This window comes from Hakea prostrata, chromosome 1 (genome assembly GCF_041222555.1).
Source record: "Hakea prostrata isolate BN-2017 chromosome 1, UWA_Hpros_2, whole genome shotgun sequence".
Taxonomy (NCBI): Eukaryota; Viridiplantae; Streptophyta; class Magnoliopsida; order Proteales; family Proteaceae; genus Hakea; species Hakea prostrata.
The window spans coordinates 38,672,996-38,697,105 of NC_142600.1; positions in this window are offsets into that span (position 1 = coordinate 38,672,996).

The window sequence follows — 24,110 nt, forward strand, 5'->3', positions numbered from 1 at the left end:
TGCTACGTAGCATGATCACACTAGGAATCTTCACCGTAATCTTCATAACCGCTAGCACCTTGAGAGTAGTATGCATCATCGGCTTGTGTTTCGTAGTACTAGCCATCATACTCGTCAGTACTTGTAGAATAATCTAACAAAGATATTTGCACAAAAAGGAGTGAGTTCAAAAGAACTCAGCAAGGCAAGTTATATCCATAGCAACTTAGTAAACATGATAACACAACATAACATGAAGCAAAATGAAATGAGACAAACAATGTATGTTCGAATCTAACTCTATATATGCTGGTCTCTATTGGCAGACATGCTTTAAGTCATAGCACCATACTTCTTTGGGTAGGTCTCAAATCACTCTCCCTCAACCATTCTGGTATCTTGGGTTCTCCGGTGGTAATTGGGTCCTACATCCCTCAAGACATTCCTTGGCTGGGGTTTAGGTTACCGCTCTCTCACATCACCATTGGTCTAAGTATTGGCGCATGTCAAGGTCAAGCCTAGCCAAATGCAAGTCATTTACTTGGTTATATCAACTTAGGGTTAGAACTTCTATTCCTTGCCTCGGTTGATCCTTTCCGGTACCTTCCCCTCTAGAGTCATCATATCTTGTGGCTACAACCAACTCGGACTACAGACTCATCAACCCTATTGGTCATCCATAAATAATAGACGAGAAGCTCTCATGTCCTCTCACGGATATAACTCACCGGTCTCGAGCCCCTATGATCCCAAGTATACTAATTGCCTACCAATGAATGGCCCCCACAATGTGATCCATGTCCTCTCACGGGTTGGTTACCGGTTTAAGCGCCCAAAAACCCATATGGCTACCACAGGTTATTCGGTCTCAATACCCTTCGAATCGGGTCTTGATATAATAGGGACATCCTAGCCAAACACCGCTAGATAAGCCCTAGGTATGCCATATAATAATCTGGGAATTCGTCAAAGGGCACCATCAGAAATGTCCCATACCACTTCCACTAATGTCCAAGGACAGAAATATCAAAATGACATTCCCCAATCCCAAATCATACCAAATCAATCACAGTCCCAATTTAGTCATAACATACACAACTGATATCTCATCAGATAGAATAATACATAAAGACATAATCAATTGAATAAGTAACATACATGAATAAGTATTCTATATGATCAAGTAGTAAAAGAAATACATGAGTAAGGTCCTACTATACTTAAAGCAGTAACATCATAATTAGAAAATGCAATAACAGTAGCAAATGTCACATCCTCCCAGCCGGTACCCTATCTGGCATACCCGAGAGTGTGATCCACAGCCCGAAGATCAGGTATCGAGTAATCAACCTCCCACATAAACAATAACATAATCATGAACAATAATAATAAAAGTGCGGAAGATAAACCATAGATCCAAATAAGGAAAGAATGAATCATATATAAATCAGAGTACTAGATATAGTCAGAGTGTCTAAATCAGATAAGTAAAGTGAGGCAAAATCCCACTCTACATCCAGCGGAAAAGTAGTTCTAAAAGAGAATAAGCAAGACAGAATCTAATCCCAGTAGCAGGTACAATGGGTAACTAAATTGTTCTCAACTTTATAGACAACATCCCTATAAGTATAAATCTCATAAACAGCACAAGGGCGCTTCCACTCAATGGTCGGACTAAGCATCGTACGGAGCATAACCACTCGCGGGATCTTCAGTGTAATTGTTGTAACCGCAATCACCTTCCTGGAGATATGCCTCTTCTCCTTGCGCTTCTTCATAGGGGCCGTCATAATATTCAGTACCTGTAGAATAGTCTAACAAACATTATACAATAAAGGAATGAGTTTCAAAGAAACTCAGTAAGGCAGTTAAATCCATAATAACATAAATGGCAGGATTTCAGAACAAACATAAATGCAATATGGTATGAGACAAACAATGAATGAATGAATCTAACTCTACATATGCTGGTCTCTATTGGTAGACATGCTTTAAGTCATAGCACCGTACTTCTTTAGGAAGGTCTCAATCACTCATCATCAGCTGGTAATGGGTCCGGCATCCATCGGGACATTCCATGGCTGGGGGTATAAGTCACCATTCTCTCACATCACCATTGGTCTAAGTACCGGCGCATGTCAGGGTAAAGCCTAGCCAAATGCAAGTCTTCTACTTAGTTACATCAAATCAGATCCAGATACGTCCATTCCTCGTCCCTGACGATCCTTTCCGGTATCCTTCACACTAGAGTCCTCATAGTCCCTGACTACGGACTCATCAACCCTATTGGTCATCCACATATGGTAAACGGGAAGCTCTCACGTCCTCTCACGGGTTGGTTACCGGTCTTGAGCGCCCGTGAGCCCAAGTCTATCCATATGCAACCCTACCAATAAATGGCCCCCACAATGTGATTCCTGTCCTCTCACGGGTTGGTTACCAGTCTTGAGCGCCCATGAATCCCCATTGCTACCACAGGTCGTTCGGTCTCAATACCCCTCCGATTAGGGTCTGACATAACGGGACATCCTAGCCCAACACTACTAGACAATCCTAGATATGTCATCCAACAGTTTAGGAAGGTGTCCAGAGGGCATCTCTGGAAACATCCCATAATATTCCCGTAGTAGTCCAAGGACAGAAGTGTCAAAAGGACACCTCTCCTTTCCAAACCATACTTAAGCATACACATGCATCAATTCATAACATCACATATATGGTAACTTCATATATGGAAAGAAATCAATAACTACAATCAATTTGTATATAACTGGTAAGTAAATCATACATGAGTCAATTCAATATGAATAAGTAATGCTACTGATATCAAGATTATGCAACAGTAGTATATCAGTGTAAGAATCTAATTAAGGAAACAAATTAATGATATTCAAATATAGAAACTAGATTCATGCTGTCTATGTAATTAAGGAAATAACCATCCTTACCTTTTGTAACTCGCAAAGGAATCCTAAGAAATCAAGTAAGATCTTGACAAACTTGAGAAGAAGGTCCTAAACAAGTGTATACAACATATTACAAAAGATCCCTAACAGAAAAGATACCAAAACATCCAAAACAGACCAATTCTTGAGTTGCTGTACTCATTGGTCGAGTGGATTGGTCGATCTGGTCGATCGACCAATCGATCGACCAATGCGAGACGATAAGCCTAAAAAAACAGAGATTTAAGATATAAAATCCGAATTTGGTGGTTCAAAAGGGTACTAATCAAGGGGTAAACTACATTAGTAGTATCCTAACATATAGGGGGTCTCAAAACACTAATCAAATCAAGTCATCAAGATACAAATTAGGAAACAAAAAGTTACCATAATTAGATCAATCATGGTTCTTGAAGAATTCAAGATAGAAATCAAAGACAAGAACAATAGGAGAATGAATCATTGATTCAGGTAAAGGTATCATGAAAAGCATACTTAGATCTTCAAGAAAATAGACCTAAGAGCATAAATCTAAATAAGGAAACAAAACCTACCATATATGTAACTATCATGATTCATGAAGAAAACATGGTATGGTAGAAGAGAAACAACTAGAGATTGATAGATCATGGATCATGAAAAGAAAACACAGCAATTGACTACTAACATGATCAATATAGAAGATCCACGGAGATCAGAATTCAAATCAAAAGTTAAACAAAGACTAGATCATGGTTTGATCATGATTCCTTCAAAAGCTTGCAATGATCATGGTTAAGATCATTGCATTAGCCATTAATCCTTAGGAAGATCATGAGAGACAAGTCCAGAGATGTTTGCAACAGAGAATGCAGCATCTCCTCTATTGTCTCAACTCAAAAATGAAAGAAAAATAGAGATGGAGGAAAAGAAGAGAGTGTAGACATACCTTTGATGCAAAAGGAAGAGTTTTGACAAAGATCCGTCAAGAAAATCACCAAGGATGCAAGGGAGATGACTTGCAGAGGTCTTTGGTTCGTTCCAAAGAGTTTGGAGGCAGCAAATACGAAGTAGACTCGAGATTGGACTTAAATAGAGGAAGAAAAACCTAATTGCCAAAGACAGCACCCATTGGTCGAGTGGATTGGTCGACTGGTCCAGTCGACCAATCAGTCGACCAATGGAGACAGCAATTCCAAAACAGGGAATTGAAGACCCAGATCAAATCCAATCCTAAAGGGGTTTTGCACACATATCAAGTGACTTACCTAATAGGTAGAAATGCCTTCAAACCATGATAGAGAGCACTCCAAGTCCATCAACTAATCCGATCTTCATCAAGATTCAGTTTCCATAAATAGAACTTCATCATCAACTCTCATGGAATCAAAGCCAGACAACAAGTCCTCTACTGGGATGGCCCAAAGCTGACTTCTTACTTTACTTCGGGTCACTGGACCCCATAAAGAAATTTCGTCCTCGAAATTTAAAGTGTACCTGTGCTTCCAAAGAGGTAAGGAAACTTCTCCTTCATGTCTTCTTCCTTCTCCCAAGAAGCTTTTTCAGGGGTATGGTTCTTCCACCGAATCTTCACCAAAGGGATGGTGCGATTCCGCAGTTGCTTGTCCTTCCTATCCAAGATTTCGGCCGGTTCTTCATCGTAGGTCAAATCAGCACTAAGTCCTTCAGGTGCTTGCTGCAAAATATGTTCCGGATTCTCTATGTATTTCCGGAGCATCGAAATATGAAACACATTGTGAACACCAGCAAGAGGCGGAGGTAATGCTAATCGATACGCAACAGGTCCAACCTTTTCCAAAATCTCGAAAGGTCCAATGAAACGAGGGCTAAGCTTTCCCTTAACATTAAATATCATCACACCCTTCATTGGTGAAACCTTCGGAAAAACTTTCTCTCCAACTTGAAATTCCAAATCGGTCCTTCTCTTATCAGTATAAGATTTCTGTCTTGGTGGGCGAGACTTAATCCTTTCTCTTATCATATCTACCATAGCACTCGTAGCTTCAATCATCTCAGGACCTAAGACTTTTCTTTCACCTGTCTCCGTCCAGTACAAAGGTGTTCTACAAGTATTGCCATACAAAGCCTTGAATGGAGCCATGCCTATTGTTGCTTGATAACTGTTGTTATAGGCAAACTCAACCAAAGCTAGGTGTTCATCCCAATTACCACCCATATCCACCACACAAGATCTGAGCATTTCTTCCAATGTCTAAATTGCCCGCTCAGATTGTCCATCAGACTGTGGATGATGAGTTGTACTCAAGTTCAATTGGGTTCCCAAGGCCTTCTGCAAACTATTCCAAAACCTTGAGGTGAACCTAGGATCACGATCAGAAACAATACTCAATGGCACACCATGCAGACGAACCACATTATCCACGTAAAGCCTTGCTAGCTTATCCAGAGTATGAGTGATCTTCATAGGAATGAAGTGGGCTGATTTGGTCAACCTATCAACAATCACCCACACAGTGTCATTGCCTTTACTTGTCCGAGGCAAGCTAGTCACAAAGTCCATAGAGATATCCTCCCACTTCCAGCTAGGAATAGGAAGAGGTTGAAGTAATCCAGATGGGGGTTGTCGAACGGCTTTCACACGTTGGCAAGTCTCACACTTGGCAACAAAATCATCAACATCAGCCTTGAGACCAATCCACCAAAAATGTTCCTTCAAGTCCTTGTACATCTTGGTGCTTCCGGGTGTATAGTAAAGACCGAGTGGTGTGCTTACTTCAATATTTCTTTCTTAATTTCATCGCGTTTTGCGAGCACGCACAGTCTTCCTCTAAACAGTAAAGCACCATCCATGGATATACCAAAGTCGGGGTCCGACTCGGGATTCGAAGAAATCTTCTCAACTTTGATCAAAAGTTCTTGATCGAACTCTGTGAGCAACAATCTTATCTCTAAGACCAGATCTTGCCGTCATGGCAGAAAGAATAAAATCAGAATTCTCAGGGACCATTTCCAAGTCAAAACTCTCAATAGAAGACCACAATGGTAAACACAAAGCATTCAAATCCAAAGTCTTCTTCTGGTTCTTCCTACTAAGAGCATCAGCAACAACGTTTGCCTTCCCAGGGGTGATCTTGAATATCACAATCATAATCGAGACTAGTTCCAACCATCTCCTTTGTCTCATGTTCAACCCCTTTTGGGTGAAGAAGTATTTCAAACTCTTATGATCCGTGAAAATGGCAATCTTCTCACCGTAGAGGTAATGTCTCCAAATCTTCAAAGCAAAGACAACAGCGGCAAGTTCTAGATCGTGAGTGGGGTAGTTCCGCTCATAATCTTTCAATTGCCGAGAAGCATAGGCTACGACCTTGCCATGTTGCATCAGTACGCAACCCAATCCAATCTTTGACGCATCGGTACAAACCGCCATACCACCGGAACTTATCGGGTATAGTCAAAACCGGGGCACTTGTCAATCTATCTTTCAACTCTTGGAAATCCTTCTCACAGGCGTCAGACCAAACAAACTTTTCTTCTTTCCTGGTCAACTTAGTCATAGGAGCAGCCAACCGAGAAAAGTTCTCAATAAAACTTCTGTAGTAACCCGCCAATCCAAGAAAACTTCTTATTTCCGTTACCGACTTCGGTCTTTCCCAATCAGCCACAGCTTGAACCTTTTCAGGATCGACACGAATACCTTCGGCTGAAACCACATGGCCAAGGAATACTACTCTCTTAAGCCAGAAATCACACTTGCTAAACTTAGCGTACAACTTCTTTTCTTGCAACCTTTGCAAAGTGAAACTTAGATGGCTCGCATGCTCTTCTTCGCTCTTCGAATTGATCAAGATGTCGTCGATGAATACAATCACAAACTTATCAACCACATCGTGAAATACTCGGTTCATGAGGTCCATGAACACCGCAGGAGCATTGGTCAATCCGAAGGGCATGACTCTAAACTCGTAGTGACCATACCGTGTTCGGAAAGCTGTCTTGAAGATATCACTAGACTTCACTTTCAATTGGTGATATCCAGACCTTAAGTCAATCTTTGAGAACACAACTGCACCCTTTAAGCGATCGAAGAGATCATCTATTACGGGCAGCGGGTATCTATTCTTGATAGTCGGCTTATTCAACTCACGGTAGTCGATGCACAAGCGCATACTACCGTCTTTCTTCTTGACAAACAAGACCGGAGCTCCCCAAGGTGACACACTAGGTTGTACGAAACCTCTATCAATGAGCTCATTCAACTAATTTTGCAACTCTTTCAACTCAGTAGGAGCCATCCTATACGGAGCTTTAGATACCGGGAGCGGCACCGGGGACGAGATCAATTGAAAACTCGACATCCTGTCTGGAGGCACTCCCGATAGATCATCGGGGAAGACATCAACAAAGTCCGGAGACAACCACGACTTCATCGACTCTTTTCTCCACTTTACCCTTGCCTTGAGATGAAGCATCATCCACTAGGGCATGGACTTGCAACAGTGCAGACAGAACCTTCTTACAAACTCTTCTTTTCTCACCATGAAATTCTAAGACCGGACGTCCACAAATATGGAACTGAATCTTCTTTGAGGAACAAAGAAACACAGCTTTGTAGGCTGTTAACCAATCAATCCCCAAAATAACATCGAAGTCCTTCATATCAAGAATTACAAAATTGGCTTCCAAGTTCTTCTCACCAATCAACACGGGACATTTAGATAACCCCTTATCTAGTTTCACAACAGGACCAGTAGGTGTACTAATCAATAAACAACTAGACAACTTCTCGGGGATTAGGTTAGTCTTCTTGATGAATGCGAGATGACATGAACGAATGAGATGCACCCGTATCAAATAAGACAAATGCAGAAATAGAAGCAACTAACAATGTACCTGTAATCACTTCATGGCTTGGATCTTGCTCAGCACTGGAAATACTAAAAACTCTACTAGAGGGAGGAGCGGGAGCACTCTTCACCTTTGGGAGCGAGGCTGCTTTGGATAGGCCGCTTCGGACAAGCACGAGCGAAATGACCAGCTTGCTTGCGGTAGAAGCAAACAGGATTCTTTGGGTCCAACGGGGGTAGGCTGCAACGAGAGGGCTTTTGAACAAAAGGCCTAGCACTTGCACTCACTGGTGGTCGGTTTCCGCCATATCTTGTCTAAACTGGCCGGGCTGCTGAAAACTCGAGTTCTGACCTACACTCTTAGGCTTAAAGGTAGGAGTGGGGTAGGGTGTAGGTCTCACAAAACGCCGATCATTACGATCCACCAAACCAGGGTTCCTTGGCTGCCAAGGCTTTTGCACACGTGCACTTTCCTTCTCTGTTTCTTCCAATTTCTTCGAGTTCTGCACCACTTGAGCATAGCTCACTATAGGCTGGACTGTGAGGTAAGCTTTAATGGCAGGGCGTAGCCCTTTGAAGAACTTCTTCGCTTTGGCGAGATCGACCTTTAGAGAATCTGGAGCAATGAAATGAAGCTCCTCAAACTTCTGTTGGTACTCCAACACAGACAGAGATCCTTGTGTGAGAACCATAAACTCAGCTTCCTTCGCATCCTTCACCGCCTCGAGGAAATAGTTCATACAAAAAGCCTCTTTGAACAACTCCCAAGTTACAACTCCTGCATGCAAACCTTCCAAAACAGGCCGAGTGGAGATCCACCATGCATCAGCTTCTTGTTGTAACTTCTGTTCGGCAAACGAGAATCTTCGAGCTTCCGAGCATTGCGGATGTCGGAAAGCCTTCTCCAACTCATGAAGCCACTTGTTAGGAAACAAGGGGTCCTTGGTAACTCCAGCGAAAGTGGGTACTTGCATCTTCAGAAAACTCTCCATCAGGCGAGTATGAGGAGTTCCAGCTAAACCTCCCGCATTCAGGACTTCGGCATGAGGATTCACATTAGCACCAGTTCGAGTCTCATTATGCAGAGTCATGAAACCCACCAACATCTGGTTGAACTGAGCTGCTTGCTGCTGCATCATATTGCCCATAATATTGGCAATATCACGAAAGCTTCCAACATTCGGGGCACCGGGTATCTCATGGGTACCCTGATCAACGTTAGGTATCTCACCACCTCCATGAGGTATTTCACCACCTCCCTGAGGTATTTCACCACCTCCTTGACCACTGGATTCACAACGCCCACTTCTCAGAGTAACCATTCTGCAAAACTGAGAACATCAAAATACCGAATTTCGAAGTTTCAACATAAACCACAAGTCCAAATGATTTGAAAACTTAAATCATGCTCAAATATATCCATATAGTCATCAAACAATAATCCATAAGGCAAAAATCACATTTTCCAAAAATTCAACAGCAAAAGAGGTCTCTGTGACCATTGGTCGAGTGATTGGTCAACTCAGTCGACCAATGAGTCGACCAATGCAGACAGAATGCGAAAATTCGCATTATAAGCCTCATTTCCACATTCCAACTTCATTCTATCCTCGTCCAAAGGTGAGAGAGCTCTAGGAAAAGTCTCCAAAGGTTCTCACAAGTGTTCTTGAGGTGTTTTGGTGCTTCAACAACAACACAACAACACACAACCATCACAAACAAGGTAAATCTTTCATTCTTTCTTCCATTTTCATCTTCTCATGCTTGCATTTCAATCAAAACCATGCTTTGCTTGTATCCAATGCTAGAAATCATGCTTAGGAATACTTAGAAACATATTCCCTACGTTGTAAACACAATGCCATGCATAGACAACAAGTTCTAACATATTGGTGTTCATCTCGCAACGTTTTCATACCGAAATCGTTATCTTTAGAAAATTTTCGTTTTCTCTCAAACCGCTTGAAATTTTCTTACGAAATCAAATGCTACATGCTCAAGATGATATTGTAGATAGGTCCATAAAATTTGATTTAACCAATTTCAACTTTTCAAAAATCCAATTTTGACCTAAATTGCAAAATCCCCAAATTTCCTTCTTGCTGAATTTTTAGCTTTAATTCAAGTTTTCGATCGATTTTCTTCAAACAAACTTCATAGACATGAAATTCCAAGTATTGCGCACATGCTAGTATGTTCAAATCAAATTTTCCCCAAATTTGAAATTTTTCGAAAAATTACGAAAATACCCTTTTGGCTCAAATCTTAAAGTGGCACTAACTGGAAATGTCTCTTGTTTCTTTCACAGATACGCTATGCAGAGGGGAGGGCGAGGACGAGGTAGAGGTCGTGGTCGCATTGTAGGGGCACTTAGGGGCAGAGGTCAGGTTCCTTCAGAGCCTAGACGGGAGGTTCGGAGACCAGACATGTTCGACACACCTCAGGCCGAGTTTTTGTACGAGGCCTACTTCAGTTACTGTAACATCGAGTTGGGACGTCTACTTCACCTACGCCAGCTCAGAGTTTTTAGGATTAGGCAGAGATTCGACACGTTGCAGTGGACTCATCTCTTCACCGAGGATCTGCCGGTATACCCGGAGCTAGTGAGGTTGTTCTTCAGCAACCTTACCTACACAAAGGAGGCTCGAGGCCAAGGACATCCACTTAGACTTGTCCTAAGGAGTAGGGTCTTCCGGACTCAGATTCGCTTCTCCACCCGAGCACTGGCTGAGATCTTGCAGGTTCCTTACTATCCACAAGCAGTGTGTGTGGATACCTGCAAGAGCAGATTTGGACAGCCATCGATGCCGTACGAGCTTCGCGAGATATGCTCTACGCTATGGGATAGCCGTCGATGCTTCACTCCGTGGACCAGCTGACAGATGACGGATTCTGCACGGATTATCGGTCGCATAGTCGGCCGAAACATTATGCCGAAGGCCGAACATCACCATCAGGTCACAGTGATGGAGGCCTTAGTCATCTACCGCATCTACATGGGCTTCGAGATCGATCTCTCCTACATCATTCAGCAGGTCATGCGTTGGACTTGGTTCTGCGGCCTAGCATGCGGAACCTTTGCTACGGGAGGCTACCGACCTTGATCTTCGGGCATTTCGGGGTGAGTTTCGGGGATACACCGGTGGACACTGGTTCCACGGGGATACTCTATCGGGACTCGAACCATTCGTCGGATGAGACTGCAGCGATGCGAGAGATCTCCTGGTCCGGAGGGTGAGGATGATGAGGAGTCGGAGGATGAGGATCAGGAGTCAAAGGATGGAGGAGAGGATATCGGTCCTGATAGTGATGATCAGGCCGGAGATGATACGAGATATGCACGAGGCTGGGCCGGTGCATCACGAGTTTCCTTCATCACACTTCGAGGCGGGTGGCCCTTCACATGCGGTTCCGGAGACTTCGGATCTTGGGGCACGGATGAGATCGATGACTTCCATGCTAGAGAGGATGGAGGTCGGACAGAGCAGATGTATGAGAGGATGGAGTCACGACGGGATAGGATAGAGCATCGGGTGACTTAGCTAGCGGAGGAGTTCGGAGCATACGAGAGATCGGAGAAGATCACCTAGATAGACTGTACCCTAGGATTTTCATTTATGCATTTCAGATGTAATCGTTGTAAAAGCTTCTGAAATTAATGAAGTTCATTTTGTTTCACTTAATTATTGTATATTATGCACTTTTCTTTTATTTGCATTAGTGACATTTGTTTAAGTATAATTATGGTATGTTATTCGAAAATCCAAGTGTTCTATTATTCACTTCTAAGAGTAGAGGAGTCATTTCAGATCAATGACTCAGTAATGTTCAGTTATTGTCTTTTGTGGTTAGGATTTCCTCGAACCTTGGGCTCTGATACCAATCTGTCACATCCTCCCAGCCGGTACCCTATTTGGCATACCCGAGAGTGTGATCCACAGCCCTAAGATCAGGTATCGAGTAATCAACCTCCCACATAAACAATAACATAATCATGAACAATAATAATAAAAGTGCGGAAGATAAACCATAGATCCAAATAAGGAAAGAATGAATCATATATAAATCAGAGTACTAGATATAGTTAGAGTGTCTAAATCAGATAAGTAAAGTGAGGCAAAATCCCACTCTATAACCAACGGAAAAGTAGTTCTAAAAGAGAATAAGCAAGACAGAATCTAATCCCAGTAGCAGGTACAATGGGTAACTAAATTGTTCTCAACTTTATAGACAACATCCTTATAAGTATAAATCTCATAAACAGCACAAGGGCGCTTCCACTCAATGGTCGGACTAAGCATCGTACGGAGCATAACCACTCGCGGGATCTTCAGTGTAATTGTTGTAACCGCAATCACCTTTCCGGAGATATGCCTCTTCTCCTTGCGCTTCTTCATAGGGGCCGTCATAATATTCGATGACTGTAGAATAGTCTAACAAACATTGTACAATAAAGGAATGAGTTTCAAAGAAACTCGGTAAGGCGATTAAATCCATAATAACATAAATGGCAGGATTTCAGAACAAACATAAATGCAATATGGTATGAGACAAACAATGAATGAATGAATCTAACTCTACATATGCTGGTCTCTATTGGCAGACATGCTTTAAGTCATAGCAGCGTACTTCTTTAGGAAGGTCTCAATCACTCATCATAAGTTGGTAATGGGTCCGGCATCCCTCGGGACATTCCATGGCTGGGGGTATAGGTCACCACTCTCTCACATCACCATTGGTCTAAGTACCGGCGCATGTCAGGGTAAAGCCTAGCCAAATGCAAGTCTTCTACTTAGTTACATCAAGCCAGATCCAGATACGTCCATTCCTCGTCCCTGATGATCCTTTCCGGTATCCTTCACACTAGAGTCCTCATAGTCCCTGACTACGGACTCATCAACCCTATCTGTCACATCCTCCCAGCCGGTACCCTATCTGGCATACCCGAGAGTGTGATCCACAGCCCGAAGATCAGGTATCGAGTAATCAACCTCCCACATAAACAATAACATAATCATGAACAATCATAATAAAAGTGCGGAAGATAAACCATAAATCCAATAAGGAAAGAATGAATCATAAATAAATCAGAGTACTAGATATAATCAGAGTGTCAAAACAGATAAGTAAAGTGAGGCAAAATCCAACTCTACAACCAGCGGAAAAGTAGCTCTAAAAGAGAATAAACTAGACAAAATCTAATCCTAGTAGCAAGTACAATGGGTAACTAAATTGTTCTCCACTTTATAGACAACATCCCTATAAGTATAAATCTCATAAATGGCACAGGGACACTTCCACTCAATGGTCGGACTAAGCATCGTACATAGCATAACCACTCGCGGGATCTTCAGTGTAATTGTTGTAACCGCAATCACCTTCCTGGAGATATGCCTCTTCGCCTTGCGCTTCTTCATAGGGACCGTCATAATACTCAGTACCTGCAGAATAGTCTAACAAACATTGTACAATAAAGGAATGAGTTTCAAAGAAACTCAGTAAGGCAGTTAAATCCATAATAACATAAATGGCAGGATTTCAAAACAATCATAAATGCAATATGATATGAGACAAGCAATGAATGAATGTATCTAACTCTATGTATGCTGGTCTCTATTGGCAGACATGCTTTAAGTCATAGCACCGTACTTCTTTAGGAAGGTCTCAATCACTCATCATCAGATGGTAATGGGTCCGGCATCCCTCGGGACATTCCATGGCTGGGGGTTAAGTCACCACTCTCTCACATAACCATTGGTCTAAGTACCGGCGCATGTCAGGGTAAAGCCTAGCCAAATGGAAGTCTTCTACTCAGTTACATCAAGTCAGATCCAGATACGTCCATTCCTCATCCCTGACGATCCTTTCCGGTATCCTTCACACTAGAGTCCTCATAGTCCCTGACTACGGACTCATCAACCCTATTGATCATCCACATATGGTAAACGGGAAGCTCTCACGTCCTCTCACGGGTTGGTTACCGGTCTTAAGCGCCTGTGAGCCCAAGTCTAACCATATGCAACCCTACCAATAAATGGCCCCTACAATGTGATTCCTGTCCTCTCACGGGTTGGTTACAGGTCTTGGGCGCCCATGAATCCCCATTGCTACCACGGGTCGTTCGGTCTCAATACCCCTCCGATTAGGGTCTGACATAACAGGACATCCTAGCCAAACACTACTAGACAATCCTAGATATGTCATCCAACAGATTAGGAAGGTGTCCAGAGGGCATCCCCGGAAACATCCCATAATATTCCCGTAGTAGTCCAAGGACAGAAGTGTCAAAAGGACACCTCTCCTTTCCAAACCATACTTAAGCATACACATGCATCAATTCATATCATCACATATATGGTAACTTCATATATGGAAAGAAATCAATAATTACAATCACTTGTATATAATTGATAAGTAAATCATACATGAGTCAATTCAATATGATTAAGCAATGCTACTGTAATCAAGGTTATGCAACAGTAGTATATCATTGTAAGAATCTAATTTAGGAAACAACTCAATGATATTCAAATATAGAAACTAGATTCATGCTATCTATGTAATTAAGGAAATAACCATCCTTACCTTTTATAACTCGCAAAGGAATCCTAAGAAATCAAGTAAGATCTTGGCAATCTTGAGAAAAAGGTCCTAAACAAGTGCATACAACATATTAGGAAAGATCCCTAACAGGAAAGATACCAAAACACCCAACACAGATCAATTCTGGAGTTGCTGTACTCATTGGTCGAGTGGATTGGTCGACTGGTCCAGTCGACCAATGCAGACAGTAGCCTAAAAAAACAGAGTTTAAGATATGAAATCCGAATTTGGTGGTTCAAAAGGGTACTAATCAAGGGGTAAACTACATCAGTAGTATTCTAACATATAGGGGACCTCAAAACACTAATCCAATCAAGACATCAAGATCCAAATTAGGAAACAAAAAGTTAACATAATTAGATCAACCATGGATCTTGAAGAATTCAAGGTAGAAATCAAAGACAAGAACAATAGGAGGATGGATCATTGCTTCAGGTAAAGGTATCATGAAAAGCATACTTAGATCTTCAAGGAAATAGGCTTAAAAGCATAAATCTAAATAAGGAAACAAAACCTACCATATATGTAACTATCATGATTCATGAAGAACACATAGTATGGTAGAAGAGAACAACTAGAGATTGAAAGCTCATGGATCATGAAAAGAAAACACAGCAATTGACTACTAACATGATCAATAAAGAAGATCCAAGGAGATCAGAATTCAAATCAAAAGTTAAACAAAGACTAGATCATGGTTTGATCATGATTCCTTCAAAAGTTTGCAATGATCATGGTTAAGATCATTGTTCTAGCCATTAATCCTTAGGATGATCATGAGAGAAAAGTCCAGAGATGTTTGCAACAGAGAATGCAGCATCTCCTCTACTGTCTCAACTCAAAAATGAAAGAAAATAAGAGATGGAGGTGAAGAAGAGAGTATAGACATACCTTTTGATTCAAAAGGAAGAGTTTCGACGAAGATCCGTCAAGAAAATCACCAAGGATGCAAGAGGGATGACTTGCAGAGGTCTTTGGTTCGTTCCAAAGAGTTTAGAGGCAGAAAATACGAAGTAGACTCGATATTGGACTTAAATAGAGCAAGAAAAACCTAATTGCCAAAGACAGCACTCATTGGTCGAGTGGACTGGTCGATGGTGGTCCGTCGACCAATCAGTCGACCAATGCTGACAGCAATTCCAAAACAGGGAATTGAAGACCCAGATGAAATCCAATCCTAAAGGGGTTTTGCACACATAACAAATGACTTACCTAATAGGTAGAAATGCCTTCAAACCATGATAGAGAGCACTCCAAGTCCATCAACTAATCCGATCTTCATCAAGATTCAGTTTCCATAAATAGAACTTCATCATCAACTCTCATGGATTCAAAGCCGGACACCAAGTCCTCCATTGGGATGGCCCAAAGCTGACTTCTTACTTTACTTCGGGTCCATTGGACCTACAAATAACAAGGTTTCCGGGTCAAGGTTAGGGCTGGGTTTTACATTCTCCCCCCCTTAAAGAAATTTCGTCCTCGAAATTGAAAGCGTACCTGTGCTTCCAAAGAGGTAAGGAAACTTCTCCTTCATGTCTTCTTCCTTCTCCCAAGAAGCTTCTTCCGGGGTATGGTTCTTCCACCGAATCTTCACCAAAGGGATGGTGCGATTCGCAGCTGCTTGTCCTTCCTATCCAAGATTTCGGCCGGTTCTTCATTGTAGGTCAAATCAGCATTAAGTCCTTCAGGTGCTTGCTGCAAAATGTGTTCCGGATTCTCTATGTATTTTCGGAGCATCGAAATATGAAACACATTGTGAACACCAGCAAGAGGCGGAGGTAATGCTAATCGATACGCAATGAGTCCAACCTTTTCCAAAATCTCGAAAGGTCCAATGAAACGAGGGCTAAGCTTTCCCTTAACATTGAATCTCATCACACCCTTCATTGGTGAAACCTTCAGAAAAAGACTTTCTCTCCAACTTGAAATTCCAAATCGGTCCTTCTCTTATCAGTATAAAATTTCTGTCTTGAGTGGGCAGACTTAATCCTTTCTCTTATCATATCTACCATAGCACTCGTAGCTTCAATCATTTCAGGACCTAAGACTTTTCTTTCACCTGTCTCAGTCCAGTACAAAGGTGTCCTACAAGTACTGCCATACAAAGCCTTGAATGGAGCCATGCCTATTGTTGCTTGATAATTGTTGTTATAGGCAAACTCAACCCAAGCTAGGTGTTCATCCCAATTACTACCCATATCCACCACACAAGATCTGAGCATGTCTTCCAATGTATGAATTGTCCGCTCAGATTGTCCATCAGACTGTGGATGATGAGCTGTACTCAAGTTCAATTGGGTTCCCAAGGCCTTCTGCAAACTATTCCAAAACCTTGAGGTGAACCTAGGATCACGATCCGAAACAATACTTAATGGCACACCATGTAGACGAACCACATTATCCACGTAAAGCCTTGCTAGCTTATCTAGAGTATGAGTGATCTTCATAGGAATGAAGTGGGCTGATTTGGTCAACCTATCAACAATCACCCACATAGTGTCATTGCCTTTACTTGTCCGAGGCAAGCTAGTCACAATGTCCATAGAGATATCCTCCCACTTCCAACTAGGAATAGGAAGAGGTTGAAGTAATCCAGATGGGGGTTGTCGAACGGCTTTCACACGTTGGCAAGTCTCACACTTGGCAACAAAATCATCATCATCAGCCTTCAGACCAATCCACCAAAAATGTTCCTTCAAGTCCTTGTACATCTTGGTGCTTCCCGGGTGTATAGTAAAGACTGACTGGTGTGCTTCCTTCAATATTTCTTTCTTAATTTCATCGTTTGCAGGCACACACAGTCTTCCTCTAAACAACAAAGCACCATCCATTGATATACCAAAGTCGGGGTCCGACTTAGGATTCGAAGAAATCTTCTCAACTTTGATCAAAAGCTCTTGATCAGAACTCTGCTGAGCAACAATCTTATCTCTAAGACTAGATCTTGCCGTCATGGCAGAAAGAATAAAATCAGAATTCTCAGGGACGATTTCCAAATCAAAACTCTCAATAGAAGACCACAATGGTAAACTCAAAGCATTCAAATCCAAAGTCTTCTTCTGGTTCTTCCTACTAAGAGCATCAACAACAACGTTTGCTTTCCCAGGGTGATACTGAATATCACAATCATAATCGGAGACTAGTTCCAACCATCTCCTTTGTCTCATGTTCAACTCCTTTTGGGTGAAGAAGTATTTCAAACTCTTATGATCCGTGAAAATGGCAATCTTCTCACCGTAGAGGTAATGTCTCCAAATCTTCAAAGCAAAGACAACAGCGGCAAGTTCTAGATCGTGAGTGGGGTAGTTCCGCTCATAATCTTTCAACTGCCGAGAAGCATAGGCTATGACCTTGCCATGTTGCATCAGTACGCAACCCAATCCAATATTTGACGCATCGGTATAAACTGTCATACCACCGGAACTATCAGGTATAGTCAAAACCGGGGCACTTGTCAATCTATCTTTCAACTCTTGGAAATTCTTCTCACAGGCGTCAGACCAAACAAACTTCTCCTCTTTCCTGGTCAACTTAGTCATAGGAGCAGCCAACCGAGAAAAGTTCTCAATAAACCTTTTGTAGTAACCCGCCAATCCAAGAAAACTTCTTATTTCCGTTACCGACTTCGGTCTTTCCCAATCAGCCACAGCTTGAACCTTTTCAGGATCGACACGAATACCTTCGGCTGAAACCACATGACCAAGGAATACCACTCTCTTAAGCCAGAAATCACACTTGCTAAACTTAGCGAACAACTTCTTTTCTCGCAACCTTTGCAAAGTGAAACTTTGATGACTCGCATGCTCTTCTTCGCTCTTCGAATAGATCAAGATGTCATCAATGAAAACAATCACAAACTTATCAAGCACATCGTGAAATACTCGGTTCATGAGGTCCATGAACACCGCAGGAGCATTGGTCAATCCGAAGGGCATGACTCTAAACTCGTAGTGACCATACCGCGTTCGGAAAGCTGTCTTGAAGATATCACTAGACTTCACTTTCAATTGGTGATATCCGGACCTTAAGTCAATCTTTGAGAACACAACTGCACCCTTCAACTGATCGAAGAGATCATCAATTCGGGCAGCGGGTATCTATTCTTGATAGTCGGCTTATTCAACTCACGGTAGTCGATGCACAAGCGCATACTACCGTCTTTCTTCTTGACAAACAAGACCGGAGCTCCCCAAGGTGACACACTAGGCTGTACGAAACCTCTATCAATGAGCTCATTCAACTGATTATGCAACTCTTTCAACTCAGTAGGAGCCATCCTATACGGAGCTTTAGATACCGGAGCGGCACCAGGGACGAGATCAATAGAAAACTCGACATCCTTGTCTGGAGGCACTCCCGATAGATCATCAGGGAAGACATCAACAAGGTCGCAGACAACCCTGACTTCATCAACTCTTTTCTCCACTTTACCCTTGCCTTCAAATGAAGCATCATCCACTAGGGCATAGATTTGCATCAGTGCGGACAGCACCTTCTTACAAACCCTTCTCTTTTCCCCCTGAAATTCTAAGACCGGACTTCCACAAATATGGAACTGAATCTTCTTTGAGGAACAAAGGAACACAGCTTTGTGGGCTGTTAACCAATCAATCCCCAAAATAACATCGAAGTCCTTCATATCAAGAATTACAAAATTGGCTTCCAAGTTCTTCTCACCAATCAACACAGGACATTTAGATAACCCCTTATCTAGTTTCACAACAGGACTAGTAGGTGTACTAATCAATAAACAGCTAGACAACTTCTCAGGGATTAGGTTAGTCTTCTTGATGAATGCAGATGACATGAACGAATGAGATGCACCCGTATCAAATAAGACAAATGCAGAAATAGAGGCAACTAACAATGTACCTGTAATCACTTCATGGCTTGGATCTTGCTCAGCATTGGAAATACTGAAAACTCTACCAGAGGGAGGAGCAGGAGCATTCTACACCACTGGAGCGGGCTGCTGGGCAGGCCGCCCGGACAGCACGAGCGAAATGACCAGCTTGCTTGCAGTAGAAGCAAACAGGATTGCTTTGGATCCAACGGGGGTGGTTGCAACAGAGGGCTTCGAACAAAAGGCCTAGCACTTGCACTTGCACTTGCTGGTGGTCGGTTTCCGCCATACTGCCTAAACTGGCCGGGCTGCTAAAAACTCGAGTTCTGACCTACACTCTTAGGCTGAAAGGTAGGAGTGGGGTAGGGTGTAGGTCTCACAAAACGCCGGTCATTACGATCCACCAAACCAGAATTCCTTGACTGCCAGGGCTTTTGCACACGAGCACTTTCCTTCTCTGTTTCTTCCAACTTCTTCGAGTTCGCACCACTTGAGCATAGCTCACTATAGGGCTGGACTGTGAGGTAAGCTTTAATAGTAGGGCGCAGTCCTTTGAAGAACTTCTTTGCTTTGGCGAGGTCATCCTTCGGGAGAATCTGGAGCAAAGAAATGAAGCTCCTCGAACTTCGTTGGTACTCCAACACGAGACGAGAGATCCTTGTGTAAGAACCATGAACTCAGCTTCTTTCGCATCTTTCACCGCCTCGGGAAAGTAATTCATACAAAAAGCCTCTTTGAACAACTCCCAAGTTACAACTCCTGCATGCAAACCTTCCAAAACAGGCCGAGTGGAGATCCACCATGCATCAGCTTCTTGTTGCAACACTTCCGTTCAAAGCAAACAGAATCTTCCGAGCTTCCGAGCATTGCAGATGTCGGAAAGCCTTCTCCAACTCACGAAGCCACTTGTTAGGAAACAAGGGGTCCTTGGTAACTCCAGTGAAAGTGGGTACTTGCATCTTCAGAAAACTCTCCATCAGGCGAGTATGAGGAGTTCCAGCTAAACCTCCCGCATTCAGGACTGCGGCATGAGGATTCACATTAGCACCAGCTCGGGTCTCATTATGCAGAGTCATGAAACCCACCAACATCTGGTTGAACTGAGCTGCTTGCTGCTGCATCATATTGCCCATAATATTGGCAATATCTCGGAAACTTCCAACATTCGGGGCACCGGGTATCTCATGGGTACCTTGATCAACATTAGGTATCTCACCACCTCCATGAGGTATTTCACCACCTCCTTGAGGTATTTCACCACCTCCATGACCACTGGATTCACCACGCCCACTTCTCAAAGTAACCATTCTGCAAAACTGAGAACATCAAAATACCGAATTTCAAAGTTTCAACAAAAACCACAAGTCCAAATGATTTGAAAACTTAAATCATGCTCAAATATATCCATATAGTCATCAAACAATAATCCATAAGGCAAAAATCACATTTTCCAAAAATTCAACAGCAAAAGAGGTCTCTGTGACCATTGGTCGAGTGATTGGTCGACTGACCCAGTCGACCAATGAGTCAACCAATGCAGACAGAATGCGAAAATTCGCATTATAAGCCTCATTTCCACATTCCAACTTCATTCTAACTTCTTCCAAAGGTGAGAGAGCTCTAGGGAAAGTCTCCAAAGGTTCTCACAAGTGTTCTTGAGGTGTTTTGGTGCTTCAACAACAACACAACAACACACAATCATCACAAACAAGATAAATCTCTCATTCTTCTTCCATTTTCATCTTCTCATGCTTGCATTTCAAACAAAACCATGCTTTGCTTGTATCCAATGCTAGAAATCATGCTTAGGAATGCTTAGAAACATATTCCCTAGGTTTTAAACACAATGCCATGCATAGACAACAAGTTTTAACATATTGGTGTTCATCTCGCAACGTTTTCATACCGAAATCGTTATCTTTAGAAAAATTTCGTTTTCTCTCAAACCGTTTGAAATTTTCGCACGAGATCATATGATACATGCTCAAGATGATATTGTAGATAGGTCCATACACTTTGATTTAACCAATTCCAACTTTTCAAAAATCCCATTTTGACCTAAATTGCAAAATCCCCAAATTTCCTTCTTGCTGGATTTTTTCGCTTTAATCCAAGTTTTCGATCGATTTTTTTCAAACAAACTTCATAGACATGAAATTCCAAGTATTGCGCACATGCTAGTATGTTCATATCAAATTTCCCCCAAATTTGAAATTTTTCGAAAAATTACGAAAATACCCTTTTGGCTCAAATCTTAAAGTAGCATTAACTGGAATTGTCTCTTGTCTCTTTCACAGATACACACTATGCAGAGGGGAGGGCGAGGACGAGGTAGAGGTCGTGGTCGCATTGTAGGGGCACTTAGGGGCAGAGGTCAGGTTCCTTCAGAGCCTAGACAGGAGGTTAGGAGACCAGACATGTTCGACACACCTCAGGCCGAGTTCCTGTACGAGGCCAACTTTAGTTACTGCAATATCAAGATGGGACGTCTACTTCACTTACGCCAGCTCAGAGTCTTTAGGATTCGGCAGAGATTCGACACGTTGCAGTGGACTCATCTCTTCACCGAGGATCTGCCGGTATACCCGGAGCTAGTGAGGTTGTTCTTCAGCAACCTTACCTACACAGAGGAGGCTCGAGGTCAAGGACATCCACTTAGACTTGTCCTAAGGAGCAGGGTCTTCCGGACTCAGATTCGCTTCTCCACCCGAGCACCGGCTGAGATCTTGCGGGTTCCTTACTATCCACGGCGGTGTGTGTGGATACCTGCAGGAGCAGATCCGGACAGCCATCGATGCCGTATGAGCTTCGCGAGATATGCTCTACGCTATGGGATAGCCGTCGATGCTTCACTCCGTGGACCAGCGGACGGATGACGGATTCTGCACGGATTATCGGTCGCATAGTCGGCCGAAACATTATGCCGAAAGCCGGACATCACCATCGGGTCACAGTGATGGAGGCCTTAGTCATCTACCGCATCTACATGGGCTTCGAGATCGATCTCTCCTACATCATTCAGCAAGTCATGCTGGACTTAGTTCTGCGGCCTAGCATGCGGAACCGTTGCTATGGGAGGCTACTGACCTTGATCTTCAGGCATTTCGGGGTGAGCTTCGAGGATACACCGGTGGACACCGGTTCACGGGGATACCCTATTGGGACTCGGACCATTCGTCAGATGAGACTGCAGCGACAGTCAGAGAGATCTCCTGGTCCGGAGGGTGAGGATGACGAGGCGTCAGAGGATGAGGATCAGGGGTCTGAGGATGGAGGAGAGGATATCGGTCCTGATAGTGATGATCAGGCCGGAGAAGATGCAGATATGCACGAGGTTGGGCCAGTGCATCACGAGTTTCCTTCATCACACTTCGAGGCAAGTGGCCCTTCACATGCAGTTCCAGAGACTTCAGATCTTGGGGCACAGATGAGATCGATGACTTCCATGCTAGAGAGGATGGAGGTCGGACAGGAGCAGATGTATGAGAGGATGGAGTCACGACGGGATAGGATAGAGCATCGGGTGACTCGGCTAGCGGAGGAGTTCGGAGCATACAGAGATCAAAGAAGATCACCTAGATAGACTGTACCCTAGGATTTCCATTTATGCATTTCAGATGTAATCGTTGTAAAAACTTTTGAAATTAATGAAGTTCGTTTTGTTTCTCTTAATTATTGTATATTATGCACCTTTCTTTTCTTGCATTAGTGACATTTGCTTAAGTATAATTATGGTATGTTATTCAGAAATGTTCTGTTATGCTTCATAGGTTAAGTTTCTAATCCAAGTGTTCTATTATTCACTTCTAAGAGTAGAAGAGTCATTTCAGATCAATGACTCAGGAATGTTCAGTTATCGTCTTTTGTGGTTAGGATTTCCTCGAACCTTGGGCTCTGATACCAATCTGTCACATCCTCCCAGCCGGTACCCTATCTGGCATACCCGAGAGTGTGATCCACAGCCCGAAGATCAGGTATCGAGTAATCAACCTCCCACATAAACAATAACATAATCATGAACAATCATAATAAAAGTGCGGAAGATAAACCATAAATCCAATAAGGAAAGAATGAATCATAAATAAATCAGAGTACTAGATATAATCAGAGTGTCAAAACAGATAAGTAAAGTGAGGCAAAATCCAACTCTACAACCAGCGGAAAAGTAGCTCTAAAAGAGAATAAACTAGACAAAATCTAATCCTAGTAGCAAGTACAATGGGTAACTAAATTGTTCTCCACTTTATAGACAACATCCCTATAAGTATAAATCTCATAAATGGCACAAGGACGCTTCCACTCAATGGTCGGACTAAGCATCGTACGTAGCATAACCACTCGCAGGATCATCAGTGTAATTGTTGTAACCGCAATCACCTTCCTGGAGATATGCCTCTTCGCCTTGCGCTTCTTCATAGGGACCGTCATAATACTCCAGTACTGCAGAATAGTCTAACAAACATTGTACAATAAAGGAATGAGTTTCAAAGAAACTCGATAAAGCGATTAAATCCATAATAACATAAATGGCAGGATTTCAGAACAATCATAAATGCAATATGATATGAGACAAGCAATGAATGAATGAATCTAACTCTGTGTATGCTGGTCTCTATTGGCAGACATGCTTTAAGTCATAGCACCGTACTTCTTTAGGAAGGTCTCAATCACTCATCATCAGTTGGTAATGGGTCCGGCATCCCTCGGGACATTCCATGGCTGGGGGTTAAGTCACCACTCTCTCACATAACCATTGGTCTAAGTACCGGCGCATGTCAGGGTAAAGCCTAGCCAAATGGAAGTCTTCTACTCAGTTACATCAAGTCAGATCCAGATACGTCCATTCCTCGTCCCTGACGATCCTTTCCGGTATCCTTCACACTAGAGTCCTCATAGTCCCTGACTACGGACTCATCAACCCTATTGATCATC